At 33.8% G+C, this 19,039-nt stretch overlaps 2 pseudogenes across 1 annotated transcript; both read left to right on the forward strand.

Annotated features, from left to right (window-relative positions):
- Positions 1–1,993: 1,993 nt before the first annotated feature.
- On the forward strand, positions 1,994–3,847 carry LOC104747478 (F-box only protein 8 pseudogene; annotated as a pseudogene). Its single transcript, XR_015581604.1, has one exon. The product of XR_015581604.1 is annotated as an F-box only protein 8 pseudogene (transcript).
- Positions 3,848–17,020: 13,173 nt separating this feature from the next.
- On the forward strand, positions 17,021–18,364 carry LOC104748768 (F-box only protein 8 pseudogene; annotated as a pseudogene).
- The last annotated feature ends 675 nt before the right edge of the window (positions 18,365–19,039 follow it).

Genomic DNA, 19,039 nt, shown 5'->3' on the forward strand with positions numbered 1-19,039 from the left:
ATCGTTTATAGAAACGTTTTTTACAAATAATTTTGTTATATATAGCATCATCTTCTGGATTATAATAAAAAAAATCTGTTAATCTAGTATATATTAGTTTTAGTAAAAAGGCCCAAAAAAATATAATTTTCTTGCTAAGTTTTCAAAATCTATGACCCTAAACCATCACCTCCACCTCTGATCGCCGGCCGCCGTCCAGCCGCCCACCACCTCCACCTCAAATCAAACCAGTACATCTCCTCAGTGGCTCAGCCCAAGACTAGAGCAGGTTATATGGTCTATGCAACAAACTTATTTCATTGAATAACCTAAAAACACGGGAACCAAATCGAAATTGAACTGAACCAAGATACATATAGTTTTCTTATATATGTGGAATCTATATATACATTTTTGAAGTACATTTTGGGTTCTATCCTTTTATTTGTACTTATTTAAAATTTTATTTACAAAGTTAATCCCTAAAAAATTTCCAAAAATAACATTACGTCATATTTGTTTCCTAAATATTTAACATTCTATTCCAACTAAAAAAATTAAAGCAATCAATATATGGAAACAGAAACTATGATATATTTAACCACACATTCTATTGTGTTTTGAAAATATTTTATCTTCGAGTCCTTTGCAAACAAAGAAAACAACAATTTGATATCCATTTTGTTTTTCAAAACCTGTGAACTTTGATTCTTAACGTAGGAAGAACTTCGATTCGCATTTATTTAAATATTATAATTAATATATATAAACTTAATAAAAATTTAAATATTACGAATATGTAAAATTTAAAAAGTTTAAAATACTATATAATATGGTTATATAGAAGATGAGTTATAAAGAGGACGTATTGAAATTAGTAAAATATTATTAAATTTGTGCTAACACGGGTTAAATCCTTATTTTATTATTTGTCAACACTACAAATATTAGAATATTTGACATAAAATCAAGTTGATTTAAATAATATTATGTAAAATAATTAAATCATTAGGAAAAATATGACTTAATCACAGTGTGTAAATTACATATTATGTATTTAGATCCCTTATTTTTTGTTATAATAATTAAAATTTAAAATAAAATCTCAAACACTAAACATAACAAGCAAATGGTTATGAAATGTATTGCGGGTTAAAAAAATAATATAGACATTTAGCCGTACAAACGGCCAGAAAATTTAGTTATTCTTCTATTTACAAAACATCCAATATTTAACAAACAAATACAATATAAAATATAAATAATATAAAAATTATATGCACGCGGTATACCGCGGTTTAAATTCTAGTGATATTATTATTTGTACTATTTTGAAATCATGAAATGATATTTATAAAACCAAATAATCAAAAATGGAACATTACAGTATTATTAATTTAACTTTACGAATAATTAAAAAAAAATTGAAGAATCAAAATACCACATTTTAAAATGAAATTAGATAATTTGATGATTTTTATCAATATCTGATTAGAAAGATATGTTAAAAGATTTTTTTTGAACCTATGCTTTTTGAAAAAAAAAATATAGTCATTTTCTAGGTGATAGAATTACAAAAGTTGAAACTTCTTAGTTACTAATTAGATTAGTTTCATTTTAGAATAATGATAAAGTAGGAAATCAAATCAACGAAAAAAGAAAATGGCTGCTACAACAGTTAGAAAAATTAAAACCGAAGAAAAAAATACATCTTCTTATCTTTTGGCTTCCATCTATTTCATTCAATCTCATAGGAGTAACTTAATTAAAAACTTGGTTTTGGAATTGATGATTCTTAGGCAATCAAAAATAAATAATAAAAGGAATTATTATGATTTCCATATAATCATAACATAAATATAGAATGTATTGAATAAACTAAACAAAAAGAAACAAAAATTTTAGCAAATATATATATTTATAATTTATATATATTGTATAGTTAGTAAAACGCGCAAAAAATTAATTTTCTTGCTAAGTTTTTAAACCTTGTTTGGGAATGGGAGGAGGAAGATGATGCTGCATTCGGTTTGGTTAAGCATATAAACCAAGTCTCCAGTTTCCTAAAAGAAAAAGGACAGAACAGCAAAGAGACAGAAAGAAGAAAGAAAAAAAAGAAAGAGACAAAACAGCAGCAAACGACGCCGTATTGCCGAGTCCCGGCGACTGACTCTCTCTCTATCCGGTGAGTCCCGGCGACTGACTCTCTCTCTATCCGGTGAGTCCCGGCGACTCTCTCTCTCTCTCTCTCTATCCGGTGAGTCTCGGCGACTCTCTCTCTCTCTCTGTCTCTCTATCCGGTGAGTCCCGGCGACTCTCTCTCTCTCTGTCTCTCTTTTAGCAAGATCTAGCTATGGTGCGTTTGTCTCTTCGTGTTGCAGCATCTGCCATGCTACAGAAGAGAGAGAGAATGAAGTTGAGAAGAAGAAGAGCGACGCAACGAACAGAAAATAGGGTAGCACCACAGATTCGTATAGGAAGAGCAATGCAAGGTTCAATAACTTGGGTCGCACCAGAGATTCCTCTGGATATACTGATCGAGATTCTGACGAGATTGCCTGCGAAATCTGTGTTGAGATTCAAGTGTGTCTCAAAGTTTTGGTCATCTCTCTTGTCCTCGAGATATTTTTGCAACCGTTTCCTTTCGGTCCCATCTCAACCTCGTCTTTACATGTCTTTATTGGACCTTTACCACAATTCTAAGTCTCTGCTCCTATCATCTGCTCCAAGTACTTGTCCGTCCTCCTCCTCCTCTTTAGTATTCGACCAAGATCTGACCATCCGCAAGATGGGAGGTTTCTTCCTGCGCGTTCTCCGTGGCTTCATCTGCTCCACAGTTGACTTAAAGCCGCACATCTATAACCCCACCACCAGACAACTTGTAATCTTACCTGCCATACAAGGATATGATATCCTAGCTGCAGAAGATCGTTACGACATATTATACTTCATGGGCCACGACCCTGTTAACGATCAGTTCAAACTACTGTGCACAATCACCAGTATGTCAAACAACGATATGCAAAAGATAAAGTCAGAGCGTTGGGTCTTGGTAGTAGAAGCTGGTGGTTCGTGGAAAAGGGTTGCAAAGGAGTCGCCTCCTCATCTTCCTAATCCTTTTGAACTAAATATGAATGGATTTTTATATTACTTGGCTTGGACTGATATGTATACTTGTGTGCTTGTGAGTTTCGACATGAGGTCTGAAGAGTTCAATATGATGGTTCAAGTACCTCGCAAGGCCGGTGATGAGATGGTACCTAGAGTTAAGAAGATGGTGATTCAGGTAGATTATGGTGGGAAAGTAGCTGTTTTTGACTACACTTATATACTAAAGAGTGGTACCGTGGATCTATGGGTATTGCAAGACGGGAGGAAGGAAGAATGGTCGAGGAAGACTATGGTTTTGCAACCTTCTCAGCTGCATCTACTCAATGGCAATCATAGATTGATACCAAAAGGTACAACTCTAAAAGACAAGGTTGTCTTGGTACCACCAAACTTGGTTGCTCCTTTTTACTTTCTCTGCTATGATCTGTAAACCAATGATCTGAAAAGGGTTGAAGTCAAAGGAATACCTGATCGCTGGTTTACTAAGCATGACACAGACACATATTGTGACATTGAGTTTATGAATCCGGGTGAGAGCATCCAGTACCTTGAAGCTCCTTTTTCAGATGTTGATCGACATGATAGAGTTGGTCGCCTACACTCGCGGAAAAAAGAAGAGAAGTTGCAAATTAGGGTTTGAACTTTGAAGAGCGATGGTGACGATCACAAGTCTTCTTTTTTATATATCTTTTTGCATTGATCGCGAGTCTTCGAATTTGTTGCAATGTATCTATATATATAAAGTTAGCTTTTCTCACTTCTGGTGCAGCCATCTCAGCTGCCATGTCAGCCACATCTTCTTTAAATTTATAGGCTTTACAGATTTTAATAAGTCCTTTAAACAATCATACAAATGACAAACTGATCAACTAAATTTCATCTAAAATCTGTAGGCCCGACACTATTTCATTCAAATTCTCTAGAGCCATCACTATTTTTAAATCCTATGAATTCAATTTTTTTATTTTAAAATAAATTTAAAATATTCATTTAGTGCATATTTTTGTTAATTATAATTAATCGAAAGTTTAAATAAAAAATAATTATGTAAAATAAATTAAATACTAAAATAAGAAAATAATACTATAATTTTTCATTAGTTGTAATAATATAGTTAAAGATTTCTATTAAACTGATCATAATTTAAAATTTCAAATATCAAAACAAGGCAACCCAAGCAACACTTTCAAACAATCAAGGAAACACAACTAGAAATCAGTTAAAATAATTATTTGGCAGCACTTCACAAATCCATCACCAAAGACAAAGACGCAAAGAGATAAACACACATTTAATAAACTAAAAAGATTCAGATATATAAATGTCACAATCAGATAACCGTAACACAAAATTATATGAAAAAGACAAACGAAGAAACAAAAACACAACCCGGACTTTATAAAATTACAGCAAGATAAACAAGAAAATTAATTTTCCCCAAAACACAACTCACATCGAATCAAAAAAATCACTCACAGGACAAACGGAAAAAAAATTACAACAAATAACAAAAAACAACTGCCTTACAGATTTTAATAAGCCCTTTAAACAATCATACAAATGACAAACTGATCAACTAAATTTCATCTAAAATCTGTAGGCCCAATACTATTTCATTCAAATTCTCTAGACCCATCACTATTTTTAAATCCTATGAATTCAATTTTTTTTTATTTTAAAATAAAATTAAAATATTCTATTAGTGCATATTTTTGTTAATTATAATTAATCGAAAGTTTAAATAAAAAATAATTATGTAAAATAAATTAAATATTAAAATATGAAAACAATACTATAATTTTTCATTAGTTGTAATAATATAGTTAAAGATTTCTATTAAACTGATCATAATTTAAAATTTCAAATATCAAAACAAGCAATCTAAGCAACACTTTCAAACAATCAAGGAAACACAACTAGAAATCAGTTAAAATAATTATTTGACAGCACTTCACAAATCCATCACCAAAGACAAAGACACAAAGAGATGAACACACATTTAATAAACTAAAAAGATTCAGATATATGAATATCACAATCAGATAACCGTAACACAAAATTATATAAATAAGACAACCGAAGAAACAAAAAAACAACCCGGACTTTATAAAATTACAGCAAGATAAACAAGAAATTATTTTTCCCCAAAACACAACTCACATCGAATATAAAAAAATCACTTAGAGGACAAACGGGAAAAAAATTACAACAAATAACACAAAACAACTTAGTTAGGAAACCTAAAGAATCCAACATATTTTCATATAAACAAATTTGCAACCCAATTGACATTCACCTTTAACAAAATCAACAAGGGATAACCAAATATCCCCAATAGATGCAAAGCGAGCAAGGAATCAACCAAATATGCAAACCCCAAAAAAAAAATCAAAGGAAAACGATTACGATAGGAATGACTGAAAAAAAACGATTACGAGCATCAAAGACATAAGCTCAATCCTCAAACAGACCTCTAGATAGGAAAATTGCTCTTCTCTTATCCGTTCACGAGGACATCGGATTTTGAAAAAGAACAAATCAATTTCAACTCAATAACATACAAATAATGGTCCAATTAACCCACAAATTATAAGCTTTACAGAGAAATTGGGTCTGAATGAAACAAACAAAAATAACCTAGAAAAAAATTAACAATAAAATCCACAATAAATAACTTAGTTATTTTTCTTAATAAATTTCACAATATTTTTCACTCCAAACACTAAAACATTGACAAAAAAAATTACTCCAACAGTTTACAAAATACATAAATATTAAATAACAATCCAACCACAAAATGGAAAATAATAATAAATTAATGACAACTAACAGCTACAACAAAACAACAACTTCAACTAAACAATGTTAACTCCTAATAATAACTTTTTTTTAAAAGCATTATAAACACACAAGATGATCTCAATTTTTCCTTTAAAACCAGCAAACTAAATTATACTTACTCCAAAACATATTTTTATTAAAATATCCAACAAAACAACATAAGCAACCAAAATTAAATACAAAAACAAACGTAAAGATGAATTTACAAAAACCAAAAAAATTATACACAACAAAACTCGGAATACACCTTCATCTAACTACTGCGCGTAGCGCGGGTCGATTGCTAGTATATTATATAATAAACCTAACCCGAATTGTGAACCCTGAGTATCTTTCGGGTTATGGGGTTAGTCGAACAATAAATTAATAAAAATTATATAATTTTGTTGTAAATATTAAATACTAGAAAGTAGCCCATGCGATGCGTGGATTATGTATTCATTATTAATTTGAAATAAAAAATGAAATTTCTATTCAATTGTATATGAATTGTACATGTAATTGTTAATATGTGTATTGAAAATTAATTTTTATAATACGGTTTAACTATAATATTTTAATATATATTTGTTATATGATAACTTCATAAAAGAGTCATTTTGAGATAGAGAAAAAAAGTTAAAGTACACACTACACAGTATTGTTGAAAATATTTAAACAATATGTTACTATAATAATATGACCATTGTTTTAGTTACCGCAAAATCAATTTAATTTGGTATTTTTGTTAAGTAATTAAGATAAATTATATTTATTTACACTTTTGTGTTTTTTTATGGAAAAAATTGATAAGTAGTCTAAAAAGAAAATTGTAAGACCTTACTATATAATTACTTTGATAGATAATTTAATGTTGTTCTATATATTAATTTTACTTTCATCATCTAAAAGTAATATTTAACAACAAATAATATCCTTATATATATACAAAGTAACTAAATTCTAAACCCTAAACTCCAAATACTAAACATACTAAACATTATCTCTTCATCACTCTTGAATTAACTTACCTCAACTTTTTATGTTTTGTGAATGATTTCATAAATAAAGCATTTAACTTTTATAAATTTTATACTATGGAGTATTATTATACCATTTTTTCCATTGCTTGCTTTTTTTATGACTCACTTTACCTATGTATAATTAACTTTCATTTTGCTCGGTCCAAACGTTTAAAGTGCCTTTGATATGCCTCCATCTTCATGGATAGTGATTCTCTACAATCCAGCATGGCCAATATTGTAATATGAAACAAAATCCCTTTCATCCAACAAAATGAAAATGTTGCCACAAATCATATTCCAGTCTTCTTTCCATTTATCATTGAATTTTTTTTTGTCAACATATAATCGACAAGGCCCGATTTCTAACCAGTCCCTACTAAGCGGGGTAACGCGACTTAGTGGATTCGAACTTCGGTGGGATCAGTCGCAGAGGTGGTGTTGTAACCCCTTGACTAAAAACACTTCCCATCATTGAAAATTTTAAAAATTATGTGGGACTGTATTAAATGGTTATATTAGACAATACTCCATGTGTTCCTGATTAATCCATATTTTAGGATTTTCAAACATATTAAAAACTGAATTTACTTCCATTTTATTTTGTGTTTAACGAATTTCAACCAAGAATATTCAGTTCTTTTTTTTTTGAAGTTTACAATTTGTCATTAATTCCTCATTAAATATATATAGAAAACCTAAAAATTGTTTTTTGTGTAACATTTGTTTTTCTCTATAAAATGCATTAATAAGGAATGGATGGAGTAGATTTTAGTGAGAAAAATATGTTGTGACTATTATAATATACATATTATTTGATGGCCTGATGTTCATATATTTTACCATGTTTTCCCTTAGTTTATTCACATCTTTTGCATCTTTTGCTAGCCATTTTCATCATTATTGTGTAGTTTTAGGCCAAATCATGCATTAGAGTTTAGTTGCATTGCATTTGCATCTTTTCATGCATAAACAGGTGATTTTGAAGCTTAAGGAGCATGGAAACAATCCTAAGGAGAAGTGAAGCAATCTTGAGGAGGAAAGCAAGAGAGTTAAGGCTGAAGAACCAAGCTCCGGAGTCCAGCTCAACCAAGCACTCGACCGTGTGGGTAGATGGACTCGACCGAGTGGAGTGTGCACGAGAGAAGCCAGCTCGACCATGGACTCGACCGAGCACTGGTCAAGTTGACCGAGCCGTTGACTACTTTGACTTTTTCTATTTTTAGGGTTTCCACCTCCTCACCTATATAAGGCCTTGTACCTGCAGCCACCAAGGAGAGCAGCTTTTTAGATATTCCTTAAACCTAGTTTTTACCTTTTTTAGCTTTATTCCTTTTGCATTTTTATTTTTAAGATCTTGTACTTCCTTAAGAGAGAATACTAGATTCTTATATTTTGTTGGTTCTATAACTTTCAAGATATTGAGAATTTGAGTTTCATCCTTTCATCAATATTGAAGATCTTTGTTTAATCTTTCTAATAATGCAAGTTTCAATATTTTCTGGGTTTTTGACTTTGTTCATCATGTATTGTTGTGAGTAGTTTGCTTAGGATCTTGAGGATGGGTTAGGATGGATTGATCTTGTGGTTTGTGTGATTTGGTCAAGCTTGATTGTTGTAGATCTCTTCTAGGGTAGATGATCTTAATGCTGATTCTATATCTGAGAGGGTAGAGTCTGATTTCAAGCTTCTTAGCATAACACCAATGTTTAGGAAGCATAGATAAGGCTAGATCTAGAGCTTACCATTAGGCTTGCTAAGAGATTAGAGGTCTTGTTTGGTTTGAGATGTATTGCTTAATGCCTGCTTGTGTAGATTCTTTACTGTGTGAGAACAAGTCTAGAAGATGCATAGGCTTGATTGTTTCTTGACCATGAGAGTGGGAGAAACTTGTCTTAGATTTATATGTCTAGAGGTTAGCTCAAAGTTTCCTTGAGATTTGTTGACCAAGTTAGACAACCACAATGATTAGTTCATCCCATGAATCCATCCTCAGGACCCTCTTTGTTTATTGAATTTACAGTCTTAATCCTGTTTCTTGCTTGTAGTTTGATTTGGTTTAGCATTACTCTGTTTTTATTGCATTGCTCTGTTTTTCCGAATTTGTCTAGCTCGACCACTCACTCGACCTACACTCGGTCGAGTGCTGCTCGAGTTCATCCCCAGAACTTTGTGTTTCATGATTTGTGATTGTCTTGTTTCATTCCTGTTTCATTCTAGTTGCATTTACTTAGTGTCCTGTTCATTACTAGTCTTTCATTAGTTCACTAGTAGAAGTTTCTATTTCTGTTCTTGCATCATTACTGTTATAATCATCCTGTTTCATTTGCATTTAGTTCTTAGTTCTTGTAGTTTACTTTCTGCATTTTACATTTTCATCTTAGGATTGTTAGTGACAAACAATCTTTACATTTGTCTTAACTTAGATTCATATGCATATCTTAACTGTTCACAAACACTCATTTAGGATTGATACCTCTTGTACTGCAATAGCATAAGGGGAATTGAAACACCCATCCATCATTCCATTCATACCTTACCATTGCATCATCATCATCATTCACCACACAAATAAACCTGTTTTAATTTGGCACCATTGCCCATTTGAGTGTGTTTTGTGACATTTAGGATCCATATTAGTCTAAGATTAAGTTCGTTTATACACTTGAATCTTTTGTTGTTGGGTTGAAGTTCCATTTCAGGTACCAGCTCGACCATCAGCTCGACCCCAGCTCGACCGAGTCGTGATCGAGCACTTGATCGAGTCAGACGCCGGATCTAAATAGACAGCACTTCCCAGTCGACTCGACCATCAACTCGAGCCTGTGCTCGACCGAGTGTCTGTTCGAGTCAGTAACCATGTTTCAAGGCAGTCAATTCCATTATGTACCTATGCAACAGCAACAAAGTTTCCAGACTCAATGGTGTCACCCTCCAGCGTTTCAGACCTACCAAGCCCAAGAACCTGACTTAAGAGAAATGATGCAACAATTGTTGCTTGGGCAAGCCAATAAGCAGCTTGAGGAAGCAAGGCAGTTTGAAGAGCTGAACCAAAAATTGGATTCTTATTCTCATGACCTGAGATACCAGCTTGAGAGTCTGACCTCTTCATTCCAGTGCATGGAGAGCTCCATTTCCTCTACTTCAGCTCCTAAGCCACACCAACTTCCTGAACAAGCCATTCAAAACCCAAGGGAGATCACTGTTAAAGCTATCCATCTCCATGAGGAATATGTCACTGAGGACAGTGAGGTTCAAGGTGGGGAGGATTGGTCACTAATTGAAGCCCAGAGTGAAGGTCTTATTGAGCAGACTGAAGCAGAAAAACCACTCGACCAGGTGGTCGACCACACACACGATCGAGTACCTGATCGAGTGACTGATCGAGTTGTATACATTCCTCCTGCTTACAAACCGCCTCTACCATTCCCAGGACGTTTCAAGGCTCAAAAGATAAGGGAATTGAGGGAGATCATTGAGAAAAAGGAGAAGATAGCTTTGCAACAAGAGAAAGAGAAAGCTTTGAAAGAAGAAGCTGTGGTTGTGAAACAAGAGGAAGTGATGGCTTTGAAGGAAGAAGTAGTCATTGAAAAGAAGGAAGTAATGGCCATACAACAGGAGGTAGTCATTGAAAAGAGGGAGGAAGTGCTTGCTTTGCAAAAGAGGAAGTGAAAGCCTTGAAGGAAAAGGCTGTTATTGAGAAGAAGGAGGTGATGGATATACAAGAGGTCATCATCGCTTACCAAGAAGAAGAGAGAGGACCTGCTTTGGAACAGTATGCTCCATACCCTCTCTATCAGGATTTTTTACTTGAGATGTCAAAGAAGAGGGCTCATGACCAAGATATGAAGGATTTGAAAGAGATTGGGAAAGGTATTGTCCCAACAAAGCTTGAAGATCCAGGCTCATTTAACTTACCCTGTTCCATCAGCTACATGCACTTCAATAAGTGCCTTTGTGATTTAGGAGCTTCAGTGAGCTTGATGCCATACTCAGTGGCTGAGAAGTTGGGGTATGAGGACTTCAAGGACAGCAACTACTATGTCAGTCTAGTAGATGGATCCAAGAGGGATGTGGTTGGAGTGATTAAAAATCTCCCTATCAAAATAGGAGAAGCAAGGATCCCAACTGATTTTGCAATCATGAGCATGGAACAAGAGCCTAAAGACCCTCTTATCTTGGGAAGGCCATTCTTAGCTACAGTTGGGGCTGTTATTGATGTGAAGATGGGGACTATCAAGCTCCACCTGACTGAAGACTTCACTATGAAGTTTGACATTAACAATCCCACTAATCTGCCCTCCAAATATGATCCACCTTACACTATCAAAAGAAAGGAGGATCATGAGGTCTCAAGTGAGGAAACTGCTTCAAGGGGTAAGCTAACCTTTCAAGAAGATTCAGTGGAGAAGCTTAAGAATTCTGTTCAAGAACTGACTGCTTTAGTCAAGGATCTCCAAGTCAAGCTGAACAAAAGGACTTTGAAGAGAGCAAGGCCAAAGCTCAAGGTTAAAAAGAAACATGGTTCAAGTGCTAAGGAGGTAGTGATCAATAAGGAACACAAATGTTTTCAAGTAGAACCAGGGGGATTTCATCACCTCCTTGGTCTCCAACTCAAGCCTGAAGAGGCATCAAAGTCAAGCTTAGTGACTTTAAACAAGCTCACTAGGGAGGAAGTCCCTAAGGTATCCCTGTATATATTACTTTGGAATTTTGGTATTTTGATTTTTGCTTTGGTGTTTTCATGGTTAGGAAAGCTAGGGAGTCTGAATAGAAGAATCAGACTCAAGATATGGAGACTCGCGGTCTAGCTCGACCCCCCCACTCGGACATGCACTCGACCGAGTCACGGTCGATTGGCATTGTCGAGCTGCCCCAATCACCTTCCTCCAGTCACCAGCAGGACCCCAGCTACACCTTTGATAGTATGCAGGAGGATGTGGACAGCTTCTTCTCCAATCCTTGAGGTAACATTATCACCTTACCATTGTATATACCATAGCATTTCATATGTTGTGTTTTGTTTTAAGTCTTGAATCCTCAAACAAATTTCTTTCACACAAGGGACTGTGTGATTTAAGTTTGGGGGAGGGTTTGAGATAGCATTTGATGTTGTGTTTTGTTTTCTTATTTCAAATTTTTAGCATAATCATGTTAGCACTTGCATAAGCATCTAAGGCATAGAAAAACCATAAAAATTTTAAAAATTTTGAAAAAATCTTCATAAAAAAAGAGTGTTCATGTAGTTTGCATTGCATATTAGGATCTTGTTTAGCATGTTTCATGTAGAATTGCATAATATTTGCATTAGGGATCTATGATGAGTATTTCCTTGTTAGCTTGCTTAATTCACTATACTAGGATCAATGCCCAATTTAATAGTACTTTGATGCTAGTTGAGTAGTTAGAAGCATAAGATTGAACCAAGCCTTGAATTCCTGCATTGCATTTGGTCTAAATTGAAGCATGTTATGATTTGATGCCATTTCCTATCTATAAGAACCTAATATTGACTGTTAATTATCAACTTGTGCATTGCTTTAAACTCATGGATACCATATACATATTTGGATCATCTTTCTCCTTTTGCCACTCTTGTTGATCCAAGTAGCTGATTTCACTTTTAAATCAGTTTCCCTACCCCCAAACCAAACCTTCTTTCAAGCCTTGTTTATTCTTGAGTGTGTGAGGCCTATTTTTGGGATTGAGCTTGGTAGAAAGTGTTAGGTTTGAACTGACAAGAGTAAGACCTTGTGTAGTTCTAGTTTGCATTTTTCAAACTAGATAGGACTAGGTGGTTCACTTGTTGGGTTTGGGACTTGGTTGTTTTGGAAAGAAAAGAAAGAAAAGAGAAAGAAAAAGGGTAGAGTCTTTAGGAGGGGAATGTGTTTAAGCAAAAGCTAAAGTCTAGTGAAAGGATGGGAAGTAAAAATTGTTATCTAAGATGGTTCTAGTTAAAGAAAAGAAAAGAAAGCAAAGTGAAGTTTAGCAAAAGGCTTGTATGTCTTAAGAATAAGAAGAAAAGAGAACCATAGCAATAAGAAAGATCAATTAAGAAACCTCTCCTAAGACTTGAAAACCAAAAGAGAAAAGGGTTAAAGAGAAAAGAAGAAGTTAAAGGGTAGCACTAGGATCATTTGGGTTTAGATTGCTAGGATAAACACTTTGGGTGCCTTTGGGTCAACAAGGTTTTATTCTTGTATGTGTCTAGGTGTTCTTACCTTTAGCATTCTTCTAAAGCTCAGTCCATTTTCATGAGAGAACCTTGATATTGACAAGCCCTACTCTAAAAAGAGACCATCTTTGTCTCAAAACCCTTTATTACCAAGCCAAATGAGTTTAAGCATTGCATAGAATTGATTCATGTTCTTGATTAATGAATGTTAAAGGAAATGGTTGATTTGAATGCATGTGGATGTCTTAGGCTCAAATCAATAAAGGTTGTGAAATGCTTGTCTAAAATTTTTAACTCCAGCTCATTCAACTTGCATCATAGTATTAGTAACTTAGACATTGATTCTAGATGGTCTATTTGCAAGCTTTAGGAGCTGAGATCCCACTTTTAAACCTCACTTTCCTTCTTATGTCTTGTTTATTTGCTTGAGGGCAAGCAAAGACTAAGTTTGGGGGTGTTGATGTTCATATATTTTACCATGTTTTCCCTTAGTTTATTCACATCTTTTGCATCTTTTGCTAGCCATTTTCATCATTATTGTGTAGCTTTAGGCCAAATCATGCATTAGAGTTTAGTTGCATTGCATTTGCATCTTTTCATGCATAAACAGGTGATTTTGAAGCTTAAGGAGCATGGAAACAATCCTGAGGAGAAGTGAAGCAATCTTGAGGAGGAAAGAAAGAGAGTTAAGGCTGAAGAACCAAGCTCCGGAGTCCAGCTCGACCAAGCACTCGACCGTATGGGTAGATGGACTCGACCGAGTGGAGTGTGCACGAGAGAAGCCAGCTCGACCATGGACTCGACCAAGCACTGGTCGAGTTGACCGAGCCGTTGACTACTTTGACTTTTTCTATTTTTAGGGATTCCACCTCCTCACCTATATAAGGCCTTGTACCTGCAGCCACCAAGGAGAGCAGCTTTTTAGATATTCCTTAAACCTAGTTTTTACCTTTTTTAGCTTTATTCCTTTTGCATTTTTATTTTTAAGATCTTGTACTTTTTAAGAGAGAAGACTAGTTTCTTATATTTTGTTGGTTCTATAACTTTCAAGATATTGAGAATTTGAGTTTCATCCTTTCATCAATATTGAAGATCTTTGTTTAATCTTTCTAATAATGCAAGTTTCAATATTTTCTGGGTTTTTGACTTTGTTCATCATGTATTGTTGTGAGTAGTTTGCTTAGGATCTTGAGGATGGGTTAGGATGGATTGATCTTGTGGTTTGTGTGATTTGGTCAAGCTTGATTGTTGTAGATCTCTTCTAGGGTAGATGATCTTAATGCTGATTCTACATCTGAGAGGGTAGAGTCTGATTTCAAGCTTCTTAGCATCACACCAATGTTTAGCATTACTCTGTTTTTATTGCATTGCTCTGTTTTTCCGAATTTGTCTAGCTCGACCACTCACTCGACCTACACTCGGTCGAGTGCTGCTCGAGTTCATCCCCAGAACTTTGTGTTTCATGATTTGTGATTGTCTTGTTTCATTCCTGTTTCATTCCTGTTTCATTCTAGTTGCATTTCTGTTGCATTTACTTAGTGTCTTGTTCATTACTAGTCTTTCATTAGTTCACTAGTAGAAGTTTCTATTTCTGTTCTTGCATCATTACTGTTATAATCATTCTGTTTCATTTGCATTTAGTTCTTAGTTCTTGTAGTTTACTTTCTGCATTTTACATTTTCACCTTAGGATTGTTAGTGACAAACAATCTTTACATTTGTCTTAACTTAGATTCATATGCATATCTTAACTGTTCACAAACACTCATTTAGGATTGATACCTCTTGTACTGCAATAGCATAAGGGGAATTGAAACACTCATCCATCATTCCATTCATACCTTACCGTTGCATCATCATCATCATTCACCACACAAATAAGTCTGTTTCATGGCCTTAAAACATAATATAAATTTTGTGGTCTAAGGTTATTTAGTCTGCTTGTCCTCCGGAACTGGCTTGGCTCCTTTCTCGATAAGATATTAAAACAAACACATAAACCTAAAATAAAGACGTTAAACTAATCCTCAGCAAAGTTGAAATAATGTCTACATATATAATAACCAAGAGTAAATTTTGATTAAAAAGTAAATAAAGGAATTCAGATTAAAATTTAGTTAATCATTTTTTTAAAGAATCTACCTTTGTATCTTGAGAAGACTTTAGCTGAGCCTTTAATATCCATTGATTCCATTCCATGGCTTCTATATAATATAGTTCTGCTAGCTTCACTAAGCTATAAATCTACAAAACTAAAAATAATAAATAACATGTCAAAATAACATGTTCTATAGACATGTTATCATCAACTTGGATCATCGAGGATTGGAGAAGGGTACCATCATAATCAAGAAACATGACGATCTTTTTTCCTCTTGTAGCGTTGATGATATATGTTATAACAGGTCTAGAATTTGAGAGTAAATTTGAGTCCAAGTATTTAAGCAAATGTCTACCTACGTGAATGTTAGATAGATGTTACTCTTAGGTTCAAAATATTTTATTAACAGTTACAAATTTGGAAATTATGGAATTTGGTGTCATAACTTTTGTAACATAAATATTTGCAACGAAAATCTTTTCATTAGACTAAATACATTTCAATGCATGGTTATTGAAATTATAACTCTCTTTAATGCATGGTAAAAGCAATTTGTAACCCACTACATGATATTAAATATAAATTTTTAATATATTTTCCATATAAGAAATAATCAAACTTAATGATTTAATTTATACTATTTTAAATATGTCACTTACATTTTTCTAATGAAATAAATAGATAGAAAATCAAGAAAGTCAACATATATGAAAATTTTATTATATATATATGCTCTTGACAAGATCGATTTTCTGTTGATATGTGTCTTGATATGAAAAGAAAAACTATTGTTGTGTAATTTATCATAATTTAATAAGATTTTAGTTGAAGTGTGGAACTGACTAACTTGATTGCGTACTCAATTATTGATAGAAAATATTATATGATTTTAAAACGTGTAAAAATTAAGGTTTATAAAATTACATAAAGGCTTAATCATAATCATGTATTTAAACTATTTCATTTCTCATCCAAGATATGGTTTTTATTATGATATTTTCTTTTATTATAAAAAAGTAAATGTGTTTTTTTTCACTACAAAGGATGAAAGACAAATTAAATAAAATGTAAGAAAAATGTGTAAAGTAGATGTATCAAATATCATTATATATATAATATGAGATTTTATTATAAAATAATCTGATTTTGTTTGACAAAAGAAGTTAAGATATAAAAGTGGATTTAAAAATAATCTGATTTTGGACAGGATTAATGTTACATACTGTTCGGAACTTCAAGATGTTCGGGAACTTGACACAGACATTAAACCGGAAATGATTTAGAATTTGGAGGTGGAGTAGGAGAATTAAACCAAAGAAACCTGATGATTATGAGATCTATGAAGGTACATCAGAGGTGGTAGCTGCTGGGAACAATGGTTGTGAGAAGGTGAGTACAGGTGAATTCGACATCGTTTGGTTCGTATACTCCTGATGGGTGTAAGGGCTGTCAATTATATTTGTTGGGCTTGTAACTGGTCTTATTTTGTCAAGCCTAATATGAAAACTTAAAAACAATGGCCTTTAAAACTAAGAGAGGACATGTGTCAGTTATATAATAAAGCAGGTGTCATGTTCTAAGCAGAAATTGAGAAAAACCTTCTCTTATTATATAAGATTCAATTATTAATAAATCTTTAAAATTATGATGTCTAGATGTGAACCCTGAGACTTGGAAGCGGAAAAGAGTATAAAGGAATAGAGTATTGCCAGCGAACTTAAAAATCCTAAATCGAGATTTGTTTCCCGGACCCGGTGGCCGTCTCTCAATTTTTTTTTTTTATGTTCTCCCGATTAGAAGAGGACAACTAACTATGGTGCGTTTGTCTCTTCGTGTTGCAGCATCTGACATACTACAGAATAGAGAGAGAATAAAGTTGAGAAGAAGAAGAGGTAGAGGAAGAGCGACGCAACGAACACAAAATAGGGTTGCACCACAGATTCCTATAGAAGAAGAAGAAGCAATGCATAGTTCAATAACTTGTGACGCACGACACATCCCTCTGGATCTCCTGATCGAGATTCTGACGAGATTGCCTGCGAAATCTGTTCTGAAATTCAAGAGTGTCTCGAAGTTTTGGTTATCTCTCTTGTCCTCTAGAGAATTTTGCAACCGTTTCCTTATGGTCCCATCTCAACCTCGTCTTTACATGTCTTTAAAGGACCGCCGCTTCTATTCTAAGTCTCTGCTCCTATCATCAGCCGTTCCAAGCCCGTTTCCTTCTACCTTAGAATTCGACCAGGATCTGACTGTCCGTAGGATGGGAGGCTTCAACCCACGCTTTCTCCATGGCTTTATTTGCTTCATGTATTATTTAAATGCCCGGGTCTATAACCCTACCACCAGACAACTTTATATCATACCTCTTATCAAAGAATCTGATATCATAGCTGAGGGTCGCGACCTTCATTATGATCCTTATACCATCCAATACTATATGGGCCACGATCCTGTAAAGGATCAGTATAAACTACTCTGCACAATTTTTGTAGAGGATATGGGAAAGAAAAGGTCTGAGTATTGGGTGTATGTTCTAGAAAGTGGTGGCTCGTGGAAAAGGAAAAGCGTTGCAAATGATTTTCATCCTCATGAGCCTGATATATTAGCATTATGTATGAAAGGAGCTATATATTACTGTGCGTGGACTGATACATATACATGTGTGCTTGTGAGGTTCGATGTCAGGTCAGAAGGATTTGATATGATGCAAATACCTTGGATAGAGAAGCTAACTACAGATGAGAAGACAGTGTCTCAAATAGATTATGGTGGAACAGTAGCTGTCATTGACATTACCTATCTAAAAGAGACAGGTACCGTGGATCTATGGGTTGTGGAAGATTGGACGAAGAAAGAATGGTCGAGGAAGACTTTGGTTTTGAAGCCTTGTCAGATGCATTTAGTCATTACCAATCGTTTGACAATAAGAGGTACAAATCTAAAAGGCAAGGTTATTTTGTTTCCGCGAGACTTGATTTCTCCCTTTTACATCTTGTGCTATGATCTACACACGAATAATCTCGAATGGATTGAGATCAAAGGGATACCGGATTCCTGGTTTAGTAAGGATGAAGATATCACATATTTTGACGTGGATTTCCTGCATCCGAGTGAGAGCATCAGGTACTTGGAATCTGAGCGTAAGATTTTCAGATAATTGTTTTTAGTCATTTATCTTTAATTTGTTTTTTTTCTACATTCTTCTATCGTATGTCTTTTGCCTTCTTATAAAGATAGCAAGAGACTAAATAAAAAGTTTGGTATAATCACAGTGATCTTGAGAGGGAACATAAGTTACCTTTATTTTACACGGCATATGTTTATTAAAAATTTGGGAAAACTCAAGAGTTATTTAACAAATCTACCACATTCAAAAATATTTCTTGTGACTTCTACCACATTTGATAACTTCTTTCACACAATACCACAAACCAAAAAAAAAAAAGAAAAAAAAAACCTGTCTCATATTTGTTTCATTTTTTTTTAATGAGACATTTTCTTTTTTATTTTATTTTATTTTATTTGTCTCCACATCATCCATCGAATCAGGATAAAATTCTGTCTGCTTTTTGAAAATTTGGATAAAAGTCAGTAGTGATATGTGAGGAAAATTTAATGACATTTGATCTCTTGTTTTTTTTTTGTCCAGTTTTACTCCGAAAATAGGTCAAAACAACACTAAATTTCTCATCCATTCTTCTTATGTTCCTCTACTCCCTTTAGTTTCAACAACCATAGTTAAGTGACAGAAGCTTAGGTATTTTTACGGTGGACATAATTTAATTATTTTTCTCAATAAACTTTTTTATCTTTGTCTACTAGATTATAATAA

The sequence above is a fragment of the Camelina sativa genome, chromosome 15 (assembly GCF_030686135.1).
Source record: "Camelina sativa cultivar CO46 ecotype springtype chromosome 15, ASM3068613v1".
Lineage (NCBI taxonomy): Eukaryota > Viridiplantae > Streptophyta > Magnoliopsida > Brassicales > Brassicaceae > Camelina > Camelina sativa.